We start from the raw sequence: 13,936 nt of genomic DNA, 5'->3' as shown, positions 1-13,936 counted from the left end.
CTCGCAGAAACTTTTTTAAAATTGAGGTCTCTTTCAGATAAAAATGCTTTTACAAGTAAATCTTTGCTAATTATTTTTAACATTGAGGCTAAAAAATTTATTTTAATTCCCTTACTACAGCAGGGCTTCACAGCTACCATATTAAATGCAAATTACAAGACCAGGCCTTGTTTGGGTTAGCAAAAAGAACATTAAACTGTACAATTTTCAGTGTTACAGGAAGTGCTGCCCCTCCAAGTACCCTCATCTGCATTTACTCTCATAATGGATTCAATGACAAGTTGGTTGACCTTCTAAAGTTTTTGATGCAAATCAATATTCATGAGTAAAGTCTGTAAAAATCTGCTATTTATATTCCAAAAAACTGTCATGGCCAATAGCATTTCTAAATCCTGCTTATTAAACCACTTGACTGTGCTTCTATAATTGATAGAGGAGAAGGCTTGGGTCTGAATTATCCAGATAAGCACTTAATTCTGTCGGACCACTATGAATGTACTGTCATCTTCAATAATGTACACATTAGTTAAACTTTAATACCACACAGTTTCCGGTAAGTCACATTCAAATTGTGGACTTGATATCAGAGTAAGAAAGAAAACATAAATATATTTTGCACTGTGGTTTTCAACATGTATTTCCAGGACCAGCAATACTGGCATTACCAAGGCACTTGTTATAAATACAGTTTGAACGAATGTGATCCAGTGTCAGTAACACAACAAGTCACTGTAGTTAACAATAATTTACTATACATTTTATAATAACTAAAAGAGTAGAATTGGGATATTTCTAACACAAATCAATGATAAATGCTTGAGGTGATGGAGACCCTGATTTAATCATTACACATTGTATCAAAACATCACATGTACCCCATAAATACATATAATTATTATGTACTCATTAATATTAGAAAGGAAAAAAGAATATATGCTGTTCTCAAGTCCTGCCTCAGCTCTATAGAATTAGATACCCTGAGTATGGCTGTATGGTAACTTGTGCTTTAACAACCCTCTAATTTATTCTGATGCTACAGTTTGAGAACCACTGCTTTAGTATCTTCTACATTGGTCCATGGACCCTTGAATGCTGGCATCTCGCCTTGCAGTGGGTCTGGGGCTTAGCATTCCTCTGACCTGGAGAGTTTTTCCCTCTACATGGACCTTTTGGCCCGTGAGTTTATGGTGAGTAGCTGCACTGCTCTATAATACTCTTATATCTTTAACTGCTGTGTGGCTATGGCCATGCTTGGTGCCTGATTAGAGGGTTCATCGAATGAAATCCAGCTTGATCCAAGCCAGAGTTGGCATCATCAAACTTAGACCAACATTTTATGTCTAAGCTCAGCTAAGTGATAGTCTGAAAAAACAAACCAACCAGAAACCATCCTACTGTTGAAGTGTCCTTTATATGTGACTGGTGCTTCGTCACCTCTCTCTGGGTAATCTGGATCTCTGTATAATGAAATCTACACTTTGGATTTTGACCTGAATAATTTCCTTGCAATATCAACAAGTAGGAATCAGCTGTTCACTGATGTTTCACCAAAATTACTTTCACTCAGTATTTGCTTTGAGATTTCACAGGGAATTGCTTGTATTCTGACTGATAAATACAAGAATATGGTATTTGGTCCATAGGGTCCTTTGCCACTAAAATAATTTTCAAAGCCACTAAATAAATTTTGAGACCTGCCATTTGAAATAAGCATATGTTTAAGCAGAATTACCCATACATATTTAAATTCAGTTTCTGTGTCTTCTTCTAGAGTAGTGAGACCCTTCAGATGACCATTTATCCCATACAAATGTAATCTTTCAGAAGAGCAGATGCTCATGCTGAGAAAGCATCAATGATGTTTAAAACCCTGAAAATACACTACATAAATCTAAAATGGTACTGAGATCAAGGACATTCAACACTGCCTCTAAGGGGTCAAATTTAAATGTGAACTGAGAGGGCAGCTGAAAATGAAATGGCAATTTCCAAGAGCGTAAGTCAAAAACCATATCAAACATTTCTCCTAAATTGTCCTTGGTCTCTCTCTGGAAATACAAACTCCCAGAAAAGAGCCCTGTGTGATGACGCTTTCCACGTGGTAGGCTCCCATACCCCGTGCATCATTTAAATGAGGGGAGTGGTGTTAATTGCCCTTCCATTTTCAGTTGCACTTTGACTATTTTCAGTGAAATGTGACTCCTGTTCTACCTCTGGCAGAATCTTAAAGGTGAGTTTTCATTCTAAAAATATTCAGGAAATTGTCTAAGTTTTGACATTGTAAAGATTAGTGTACAGAATTTGAAAATGAGAAAATACTTCTTTGTTTCTGCATTTGTCCTTAACTAGTGTTACTGATTGTCTTATATGTCTTTTTTCCTGAAAAATATTATAATCTAAGCTTTAAAATTCATCATAAGAAGCAAAGCTGGTTAATTCGGAATTTTTGACTCAATTAGTTTAAATTTAACTAGGAAAGTGTCCTCAGTGATGTTTCTCAAACATTTGATATTACAATTATTTTAAAAGTAATATTTTTAAGTAACACACTGAGACAAATGGTCTAGAGTAATCATCTACCACCGACCACCCTGAATCATGCACGCACATTATTACCCATTTGTTCAATACCAAATTGCATACACTTTGGTTGTTAGATGTTGCACTAGAATTTTTGATGACCTATAATACCTGGAATAAATTGCAGAATAATAAAAAGAAAGAAAAAGAGAAGGAAGGAGGGAAGAATAGAGAGGCAAGGTGGGAGAGAAAGGGAAAAGAAAATGAAGGGAAAAAGGAAAGTAAAGAAGGAAGGAAGGAAAGAAGAGAGAGAGAGGGAAGAAGGAGGCAAGAAGGAAGAGGTGGAGGAGGAGAAAAAAGGGCAACATTTTTAAAAAATGAAAAGAAAGAAAAGATGGTGGAAGACAAAAGTAATGGTGTTATTATAGAAAGGGAAACAGATCAAAAGCAAAGTCAGTGGTCAAAGCTGAGGGACCCAAATTTAAAAAGCAAAGAATGGAAACGCAAACCAAGAAACATAGGATGGGCTTATGAACAAATCAACTATTACTATAAGAATATTAATTTATCAGTTAATTCTTTGCCAGTTTAAAAAAAAAGAATATTAATTCATAGGCAAAATGTTTTGAGGAGTCTTACAGATAGTTATGGGTGGTACAAAGACGTAGGTATTAAAAACAAATGTGACACTTGTGTTGCCCTTTCTCTTCCCTTTCATTATTTTTCTGATTATTCGAGAAGAAAGTATTGCTTTGCTACTAACATTTCTTTCAAACTTCTTTAAAACTTTCTCACTTTCCTTTTTAGCAAAGAAAGAGAAGAGCTTTTGGCCTCTTGGTAAAATGTAATAGCACTATGTTGTTATTCATGATAATTACTTTTTCTGTGAATTTCTATATAAGGTATTCAACTAGCATAAGGATGACTGAATAATGGAAATCTGGTCTTGCAAAATTTTACATTTCATGTTTTTCCAATTTATGAACTAAACCTTAAAAATTATGCTTCTTTATAAATTTCTATAACTCCTAGTGTGAACACTGAAAAACCACCATTTTGTCTCTCTGTCTCTGTTTCCATCTCTCCCTTTCACTCTTTTCATGAAAGAAACTTAGAAACATATATTGTCCTGATTGTTCAAAGATTTCTTAAAATTATCCTCAAGTTATGTATCCAATTTTCTAAACAAAAAGAGAGCACAGGGTGGTGCCCATAGTTCAGTGGGTAGGGCACTGGCTACATACACCAAGGCTAGCAAGTTTGAACCCGGCCCCGGCCAGCTAAAACAACATCAACTGCCACCAAAAAAATAGCCAGGTGTTGTAGCGGGCACCTGTAGTCCCAGCTACATAGGAGCCTAGAGGCAAGAGAGAATCACTTAAGCCCAAGAGTCTGAGGGTGCTGTGAGCAACCATGATGTTCCACCCAGGGCAACAGCTTGAGATTCTGTCTCCAAAAAAAAGGATAGCACAATAGTTTCCACATTTCTAGGAGTGCATGTGTGTGTATATAGGTTTCATTTTGTCAACACATTTACAACTAAATCCCAAGTAAAAACCATGCTAGCAATATCTGTGCACAAAGTATGAAAAATCTCCACTTCTACAGTGTCTAGCCACCCTTCCTCTAAGTTAAAGAAATGTTATTTTAATATTAAAACTACATTGTCCAATGCTCCAATCACCAGCTACATGAGGCTATTAAGCACTTAAACGTGGCTACTCCAAACTGAAATGTGTTATAAGTACCAAATAGTGATTTTAGTGATTAACATGAAAAAGAATGTAAATTAAATTATTAATTTTACGTAGATTAAATGTCAAAATAATATTTGGAATATAATTATTGAAGTAAAACAAACTTAATTTCACTTCTCTTTTAACATGGGTATTGTATATTTTTTTAGTTATTTACATGGTTCACATTATATTTCTTTCTTTTTTTTTTTATTTCACATTATATTTCTATTGGACAGTGCTATCCTGGAAACTTTCACTGATGGATTCAGCAATGTGAAGGTCACTACCGACTTTCTGGATAGCATATGTTTTTGTGAACTTTATCTTTGTAATTTCTGTCATAATCATAGGTCCATTCTAGTTTTCTGGATCATCTTGAATTATTTTTTATAATTTATATTTTCCTAAAACATAATTTATTTCAAGGAATTTTGAAATACTTATTAGGTATAACTTATATATAATATACTCATAAATTTCTGTTGTTTTCTAGACCACTAATTATACTTCTAATGTCGAATCATATACACTTGGAAATTCTCCTCCTATCTTCTATTTGGGTTTAGCTTATTATTTTAATTGATTGATTTTCTGCTTTCTATTTCAAGAATTTCTCATTTTACATTTACTAATATTCTCAAAGTCATTTGATCAATTTCTAAAACTCATTCTTATTTTCTTTATGTTTAACAATAAAAAGTTTAAAAACAATAGACTCATCTGATACACCTTTTGCACTACAACATATAAATTATATAATTTTTAATGATTTCTTTGTCATTATGAATTAAATAGGATACAGTTTTGCTTGATTTCTATCATCTTGAGTATTTACAATTTATTTTAATTTCAAACATTCTTTTCTATTTAAACACTCTAAAATTTATTTTTAGTTTATAATAATAAGAAACTATTCAGTTTCTATGTTAAGAAATTTACTGAGATTTTCTTTTAATGATGTAGTATATGAACAATCAATATTTCTTTTCAAATCTACAAATCAAAAGCATATGGGTGAACATAAATAAAAGATTTGTAGATTTTGCATAATTTTGTGTTATGTATATGTCCTGTAAGTAATAATATATGACATAATGTTTATTGGAAATGGACTTTTTAAACTGAAACTAAAACTTTTTGAGTTATAATATATAAAATATATATGTATGCATGTATATTTATAGGCATTCTAATATTTGCTATAATCTAATATTTTAAAAAATACGCCTTCATATTTTTTAAATGCAGTATCACCAAGAAAGATTTAGCATATGATAAATATGACAAAACTATGTAAACTGAGAAATTTAACATACTTTTATTTTCCTCTCCATGTTTTAAGTTATAGATATATAATCTATAACAGTGATTCTAAATCTTTTCAGAACTAGAAACTTCTTTTCAAGCAAACCTTGCATGAAAATTCAATACATAAACCAGTTGAAAAGTGAAGATGTTCTAACTGTGTCACATTGAGATTTCTTTCTCAATTCTTCTCCATACTTCCTGTTGGGGGTCAGGGGTCTCAGTTTCCCAAACTCAGTTAACCTGCTTTTATTACTTGGATGATAGAAAGTTCAACCAAGGCACGGTAGTAATTGAAAGTAAAAATGAATGGAAACTAGAAATAAAACTGGAGCAGCACAGACAGCGTGAATAGAAAGCAAAGTAACTGATACAAGTTTCAGTGTAACAAAGAGACATCTTATTTAGGAAGAATAAAGGGAAAGTTTAAGGCACTTCCAAACAGAGTTGGAAGTGTGTCCATCTCATGACAGAGAGAAGGTGAGAGGGGCACATTCAAGGGCAGTGTGGTGGTAGAAACACTTCTGTGAAATAGGTTGTAAGTCTTACACTGGTTTGTCTACACTACCAGTCATTATTACCCGTTTTTTATTGGTCATTGATTACTTTTTCTACTGGTCCTTGGTTACCTAGGTTACCTCATACCCACATTCTTTGTGCCCTGCAGACTTCCTTGTTCAGTAGGCCAGGCTTGCCTCCCAACCCCCTTAAAGCCTCTTTCTTTGTGTCCCTTCTCATTTCTGACCAGTTCCAAGATATCCTTGTTTTAAAATAACATTTCTTTACCATCTCATTAAAATGCACCAAAGCCATCTTCTCACACAGGGTAAGCCATTAGAAGCAATGTATGTTTCCAGTGTTTCATTTTACTGCTGCTTCTTATGGTAAAGGAGCCTGATGTTTATTCCACCATTGTGATACAAGATCTCCTACCAAGATAAAAACAATTTAAATAACAGAAGTATTTGAATCTAAAGAAATTTTTTTTGTAAATACACAGACAATATATATATAATCAAAATTTCCAAAGTCAGATAAGAATAACACAATATTAGAAAACCCTGCTGTACATCAAAGCCTCTAAGAAGAAGTAAAGGAGACCATGGAGACATAGGAAGTTTCATTTGGGACTAAATATAGGTACAACTGGGGATCTTTCAAAAATTTTGCTTGAACAAAATTTGGTGGGAAATATGATGAAATCAGCAGAGTTGGTGTTAATTTTTACAAGATAATAGACCCATGTCAGAGCTACAGATTTTTTTAGTTCACCTGACCTCCTTGAGCTAGTCCTGCTTCTTCCACAAGCAGCCAGTCTTCTTAAAGAGTAAATAATAATCAGGCACAAACTGCTACAAGATAGATGCATGAAAATGCATAGCAAACTGATCATTATGAAGGATATACAGAACATGTCTCTAGAAGAACCAAAAATTCAAATAAAAGATATTCAGGATATAACAAAACTTTACTTGAAATGAAAAAATTGAGATTTAAATTAAAAGAACCATCCATATATTTATATAACCTCCTATTGATATACTGTGATAACATTGATAAACTTAAAAAAACAGAAAAAGAAAGAAATGGATCTAATAGTATCTATGCAAGAAAACTGAGTAACGCACTAAGAAAATACTGATTTACCTCAAACTGCTCTGTGGTAACACTCAATGCCAAATAAAGTGAATTAGTAGGTTACATAATGGAGAAATCAAAAGCTAATCCTTAGAACTTGTATATGTTATCTTGTTCAGAAAAAGTGTGTGTAGATTCACTAAATTGACAATTTTGAGATAAGAAAATTACTCTGGATTATCCAAAGGGGTTCTAAATGCCATAATAAATGTCCTTGTAAAGTAGAAACAGAGGAGGATTTCACACAGGCACGAAGAAAAGAATACAACTTAAAAACACAAGCAAAATATGTAGTAATAAAACCACAAGCCGAGGAATTTTGAAGCAGCCACCAAAATATGGAAGAGGCAAGCAGCAGATCCCCCCCAGGCCCCCTGGAGATCATGCAGCTTCTCTGGGTTTGTGGCTTTTAGTCTTCAGATTCGTGAGAAAATAAATTTCTGTGGTGAAAATACAATGTATATGTGTTGTGCCCAAGTCACAAGGTCCCCCATAAATCACTCTGAGACTGCTCCAATGCAAAGGGCAAGAGGCGGTTTATTATCAGACTGGAGTCAGGGCTTCCTACTCTTCCTGTTGCAGCAGGAGAGGAGAAAAGCCCTGATTCCAAAATGGAAGGGGGTTTTAAGGGGTACAGAAAGAAAGAAGGGAGGGGTAGTACTTGTCTTAACCTGATTGGTCTAGGTAGATGCTGTACAAGGGGGCAAGTTATGGGACGTGTGCACAGTGGGGTGAAGACAAAGAAAAGGAGGGGGGTTACACAACTTCTCTGGTATGCAGCTTCTCTAAGTATAGGCATAGGGAGGAAACACAATGTTCTTGGTATGCAGGTGCAGCCTGAAGCTCTGGGTATGGGCAGTTTAGGGAGTAATCAAAACAAAGTTAGTTTGGCCCTTACACATGATGTTTAAATGGGAAGCATGCATGACCCAAGAACACTGTGCACAAACGGTTCCTGAAAGTTCAGCACTTGTCCCCAAGGCCACATCAGAAGAATGAGGATTAAGTGGTTTGAGAAGAAGGAAAGAGAAGCTTATTAATTTGCTGACTTATAAGGAAGTTATCAGACTCCTGACCAGTGTCCTGGCTGTCAGCAGAAATATAAAGCTTTAAAGGGGGAAGTTTTCAGCTTCAGGCTGTTGCTTACAGTTGATGGTTCTGATTCATTCCATTTTTGACCAAAACAATCTTGTGACACTCCCCTGCCCTTCCTTGGCCTGAGGCAGGGCTACAGGATTTAATTCTCAAATGAGTCGGGGAGGATTTAGGGCAACAGAAAAGACCTCCAGGCCACTCTCCCTGTTACAAGACCAACATATTCAAGCCTGTGAGAAAATAGGAACTACAGCCTGTCTTAGAAAATGAAATATTAGAAAACTCATTGCAATATTAAAGCCAACCATCCAAGAAATAAATAAGTCAAAATAACTCAGGAGTAAAGGAGCCATGACGAAAAGACTAATAAGAAATAAATCAATATGAATACAGAATCAAGTTTTTAAAACTGGGGGAACGTTTACATATGGTTACGTTTACATATATATATGTTTAATATATATATATATACACACACATACATATATAACATGAAAATAATATAACAGAAAAATTGATAGAAAATAGAACAGGAGAAATAGGGAAAAATACAAGCCTAAGTACTATGTACTATCTTTTATAAAAGGAATCTAAAAATACTTAAGTAAAAATACATAATGCATATGCATAGGGATTTCAACCTACAGTTTTCTATAATCTTTTTCTTTTTTAGTGTGGTTAATTTTATGTGTCAACTTGGCTAGGTTATAGTACTCAGTTATTTAACCAAACACTAATCTCTAGGTGATGCTTTTGAATGGCTATTAATGCAGTTACCATCTATAATCAGCTTGACTTTAGGTAATTCAGATCACCCTCCGTAATGTGAGTAGACCTCATATTATCAACCATAGGACTTACAAGCAAGATTGAGGATTCTTGAAAAAAAAAAAACAAAATTATTTTTCAACCTGCAGAATTCAATCCTGCTTGAGTTTTCAGACTTCTGACTTGAAAACACTCAGAACCATGTGAGTCAATTTCTAGAAATAAATCTATCTTCATAGCTTCCCATCTCTCTTTCTCTCTCTCTCTCACATCTATCAATCTATTCTATTGGATCTGTTACTCTGGAGAACCCTGACTGATATGGGAACTGACTCTTTCATTAATATATAAACATTTCTTTCAGTTCTTCCTTAGATTCTTTTATAAAAATTAAAATTAAATTTTAAGTTAAAAATATGACCTTATAAGATTCTATTAAAAAATGTTTTCTTCTTTTTTTCTTATAGTTTTCTTCTTTCTTTTCCCCTTTTATCTGTCCTTTCTCATTTCTGCAAATATGTATGTATATAGGAACAATTAGAATAATGTTCATTAACTGTTGTGAAGGTTATTTCTAGCTCAGCTCATTTGATTTTTTTCACTTTATTTTTTGTACTGTCATCTTGGAAATATTACAAATTAGCATTTTTTTATTTGTCTGTTTTATTTCTGAGACAGGGATTCTCTTTTCCATGGGGCAGAGAGCAGAGGTGTTATCATAGCTTACTGTCACCTCAAACTCCTGGGCTTCAGTGATTCTTCTGCCTCAGCCTCCTGAGTAGCTGGGACTACAGATTCATACCACCACACTGGGCTGAATTTTCTATTAATATTTTTGTAGAGATGATGTCTCACAATTTCCAAGGTTTGTCTCGACCTCCTGGGCTCAAGTGATCCTCCCACCTTGGCCTACCAAAATGCTAGGATTATACGTATGAATCTCTGTGCCCAGCCTTATATTTTTAAAAAGCATCCCAAAAAAAATGATGCTGAGATAACCCATTATTTGAAAGAAAAGTTAGAAGTTCTTCTCTTATGCATGTTTGAATTCTAAGTTCTTTCAATATTTAAATACAATACAATAAAGGGATGGAATTAAAGGAAAATATACTTAGAATTAATATGAAAAGTAGGAGCTATTTGTGAATAATGTATCAAACGTTAGAGTGAGACAGTTAGTACCTTTACACATAAAAATCAAGAAAAATAAACTGAAAAGGGAAAAGTAACTTAATGTATAACATAAAAGTAATGAAAAAAATTATATGCCAAATGCATTATAGAAAAGTTAAATGGGAAATTATAAACATTTATTCATAACATTTTGCCATCCAAGAGGACCGGTTACTTCTGGCTTATTTCTGGAATTTCCAACTCCTAGTAAAGTCCCTGGCACACAATGGAATTTTAGCACATTTTTAAAGTCAAGAAAGAAAGGAGGAAAAGAGAGAAAGAAAGGTAGAAATAAGCCAAACATTTTTTAGTGTTATAATAAAAATAATATTTATTTAATTTTAAAGAGTATTTAGTTATAAAGAATATTAAATGGTGAAAAGTATTTTCATGGTCTTGATTTTTCTGTGCTCTATGCCCTAATTTTAATACACCAACTGCATTTCAGTAAGATCCAGTCCAAAGACATTTTTTTAACTATAACTTACTATGTACATGAAGTTTTAAAAAGGCAGCGTGTTAATGACAGAACTTTCCAACTATTGGGGTAGGGGAACAGTTTTCAATCTCCTTAATGAAATAACATTTTTAGAACTGGGGCAGAACCCTCTACTATACAGAGGGTAATTCTTCCTCCTCTTCCTAATCATTCTTAGGAACTTTTCTCTGTATTAAAAGAAAAGGTCCTAAGTTAACAACTTATCTTTTTGTGTATCTGCACACACACCCATACACAAGAAAGTCCACTGACTCTTCATTCTTCTACAGTTGTAGTGATGTTTCCAAACATTTGGTGAAATCCAAAGGCAACTGAGTAATGACTAAATTGCAATGTCTTTTGACTAACTTTTCTTCATTCAAAAACGAATCCCCTTGTAAAATTTTACCCTTTGTTTTGGAGGCTAAAGACTGAACAGGAGGATTAAATGTCATTGCTGCCATGCTATAGGCCTCAAACAGTTCAGCAGCCGATCTTCAGCTCAACTCTGGTTTGAGGGCTTCAGAGCCTTCAGAAGGGCTCCAGCAATCAGGTGAGATGCAAATTTCTCCACCATGTGATGATAATGTCTCTGAAGTGCATGCAATTCCCTCAGAATAGTGTTCTGGGTGTTACAGTACTCAGGCTCATCCAGCTCAGGGAGGAAAACTCCACATCCCTGAGATTCATTGTCAAGCAACAAATCTGTTTTAGGAAAGCATGCATTAATATTCTGGTAGTTGCTAAAATGCCAATGCTTGAAGGCAAAGGCTCGCTGCTGAGAAACTTGCTTTCTGCGCTTAGTCAGCATGACATCAAGGCACTGGAGTATGATCTCAACACTTTCATTGGTAGCACCTGCATGTAACTTGACCACTTGACCAGTGTTCATAGAGATGTGTATAGAATTTCATTGGATCAATATTCAGAACATCACCTTGTCCAGAAAGAATATGAAAAGCAAGAAGAATATATACCTACGGTGCATCTTACAAGGGTACATGTGAAACTTACTAAATGTAGAATATAAATGTCTTAACACAATAACTAAGAAAATGCCATGAAGGCTACATTAACCAGTTGGATGAAAGTATTTCAAATTGTATATAAAACCAGCACACTGTACCCCCTGAATGCATTAATGTACACAGCTATGATTTAATTTTTTAAAATTGCAAAAAATAAAAAAATAAAAGAATATGAATAGCAGTCTGGACACAGTGAAGACTTTCCTGATAGCTTAGGTCTTCAGATTCAAGGAGAGTATGAAGAACTACTAATAAATTATCAAAAAAACTCCACATTTTTTAAGGTGAGCAAACTTGGCAAGACCTTCTAGAACTGCTTGCAGGAGAGGTGACCTCCTTCAATATTGGGCCTTCTTCAATATTCTGAAGCAGGTTACAAACACAAGATTCAGAGTCTCCATGTGCAATGTAAGTTTTTTCTCAGTACTCTCTGAAGCTTCTGCCTCCCATAGCTCTCGTTCTAGTTTCTCTGCTGCTTTTTCCCACTTTCTCTGCATTCTTGATAGATTCTTTCTCTTTTCCTTAAAACTCAAAACCTTTTTGGGTTTATTAATGTCTTCTGTATCTCTTTTCACTTCTACTTCCTTGATTCTTAGGCCCCAAAATGTTTTTAATATCTCTGGCCTAACTTCATAATTTCTGCCCTTCACAAAACCAGAAATTACTTTAATTACACCAAGATAAAATTGGCCTATTTTATCTTGTTTTATGAGTTTTGTGTTTAACACATTTCGGATATCAATTTTGACACGTCATTCATAAGCGGGACAATCAATACAGTGATGTTGTTAAGGAACGTGAAATGAGGTAGCGCCACCCACAGCTCACACAGGCACTTCTGCTGGCCTGTATATGTCTTCAAGGAAACTACATTACTTTTCTTCAGCTTCTATTACTTCCAACCTTTAACCATTTGCTCCAATTTTTCCAAATAAAATTTGTATTGGCTAACCAGGCCTTCTTCAAATTCTCTCAACTTTTGAGTTTCCTTGCGGGTCTTGGTAGATTTTTCTGCTTCTGTGAGAGGTCAGATTTTATATGAAGGAGTAATGTCTTTAAATAACTCCATCAGAGATACAACACCAGCTTTCAGACAGTAACAGCCACATCAGGATCCTGTTCCATCAGCATAGAATGTAATTCTTTCAAAATAAAAAAATTTTTTTTTTTTTTTTTGCAGTTTTTGGCGGGGGCTGGGTTTGAACCTGCCAGCTCTGGCATATGGGGCCGGCACCCTACTCCTTTGAGCCACAGGCACCGCCCTCTTTCAATTTTTTAATATTACTTTCTGGCTCTGCTAATACAGCAGATGCCAAGGCTGCAATATGCAGTTTCTTCTGCTGTAGTTTCTTCTCTCTCTCAGTCAAACGTTCTTCTATGGTCAGCTCTGGAATAGGATCCTCAATGATCTCGTTCTCAAGCACCATCTCTTCTTCTTGATCCTCTTCTTTATCAATAACTGGCTTCTCCCTGGTCTGTGGGATTATACCACTTTTATCTCTGACAGGAAGCAAATGAATCAGTTCCTTCTCTGACTCGGTATGTAGAGTTCTTGGTATTTTTTCATATTTATCTATAATGTGCTCATGCTTTCATTTCTTGGTATAAATAGGTTCACTAGACAAAAAGTCTCTTGTTAGAAAAGATGCTCTTTGTCCTAAATCCTTCATTAACTGTAAGTCATCTTCATCCATCATATCTAATGGAAGGGCTTCCTCTTCCTCCTCCTCTTCCCTCTCAATCCTTTTACCTGGTCAACGTTTATCCTTCGGGTCCTCCAATGGAATTGGTTTCTTAGACACGGCATCTCTTACCGCCTGCCTTAGTTTCCTCTGTTCTTTTCGGTACTTCTTGAGAGTGCTTTGTTGTTTAAATTGTTTATTTTTTAGCTTGCTTTCAAACTTGACTTTACTAGTTTTTAGCAACTTGCAAAAGCTTGGAAGCTGTTTCTTATTTCTTCTTGCCTTCATCCTTTCGCCTGAAAGGAGACTGACTTGACAAGATTACCAGTTGCAGGAGCCATCCATGTGTCCAGGAAAATGATACACGTGCCGAAGCTGCCCACTAGGCAAGCCGGAAGGAGGCTCTAGCCCTGCCCCCTCCTCCAAACTTTTGAGAGAATTCTGCTCTCCTGCTTATTTTTCTATTTCTACACCTTTCCAATATTAGATTAAGACTATATTATTTTAAAT

General features: G+C 34.9%; 1 pseudogene; it reads right to left on the bottom strand.

Moving 5' to 3' along the window:
- Positions 1-11,000: 11,000 nt before the first annotated feature.
- Positions 11,001-13,714, bottom strand: LOC100950350 (annotated as a pseudogene).
- Positions 13,715-13,936: the final 222 nt, after the last annotated feature.

The sequence above is a fragment of the Otolemur garnettii genome, unplaced genomic scaffold (assembly GCF_000181295.1).
Source record: "Otolemur garnettii isolate 467f Iridium unplaced genomic scaffold, OtoGar3 scaffold00003, whole genome shotgun sequence".
NCBI classification, from domain to species: domain Eukaryota; kingdom Metazoa; phylum Chordata; class Mammalia; order Primates; family Galagidae; genus Otolemur; species Otolemur garnettii.
Note: the sequence above shows the minus strand (reverse complement) of the source record. Positions and strands in the feature narration are given on the sequence as shown.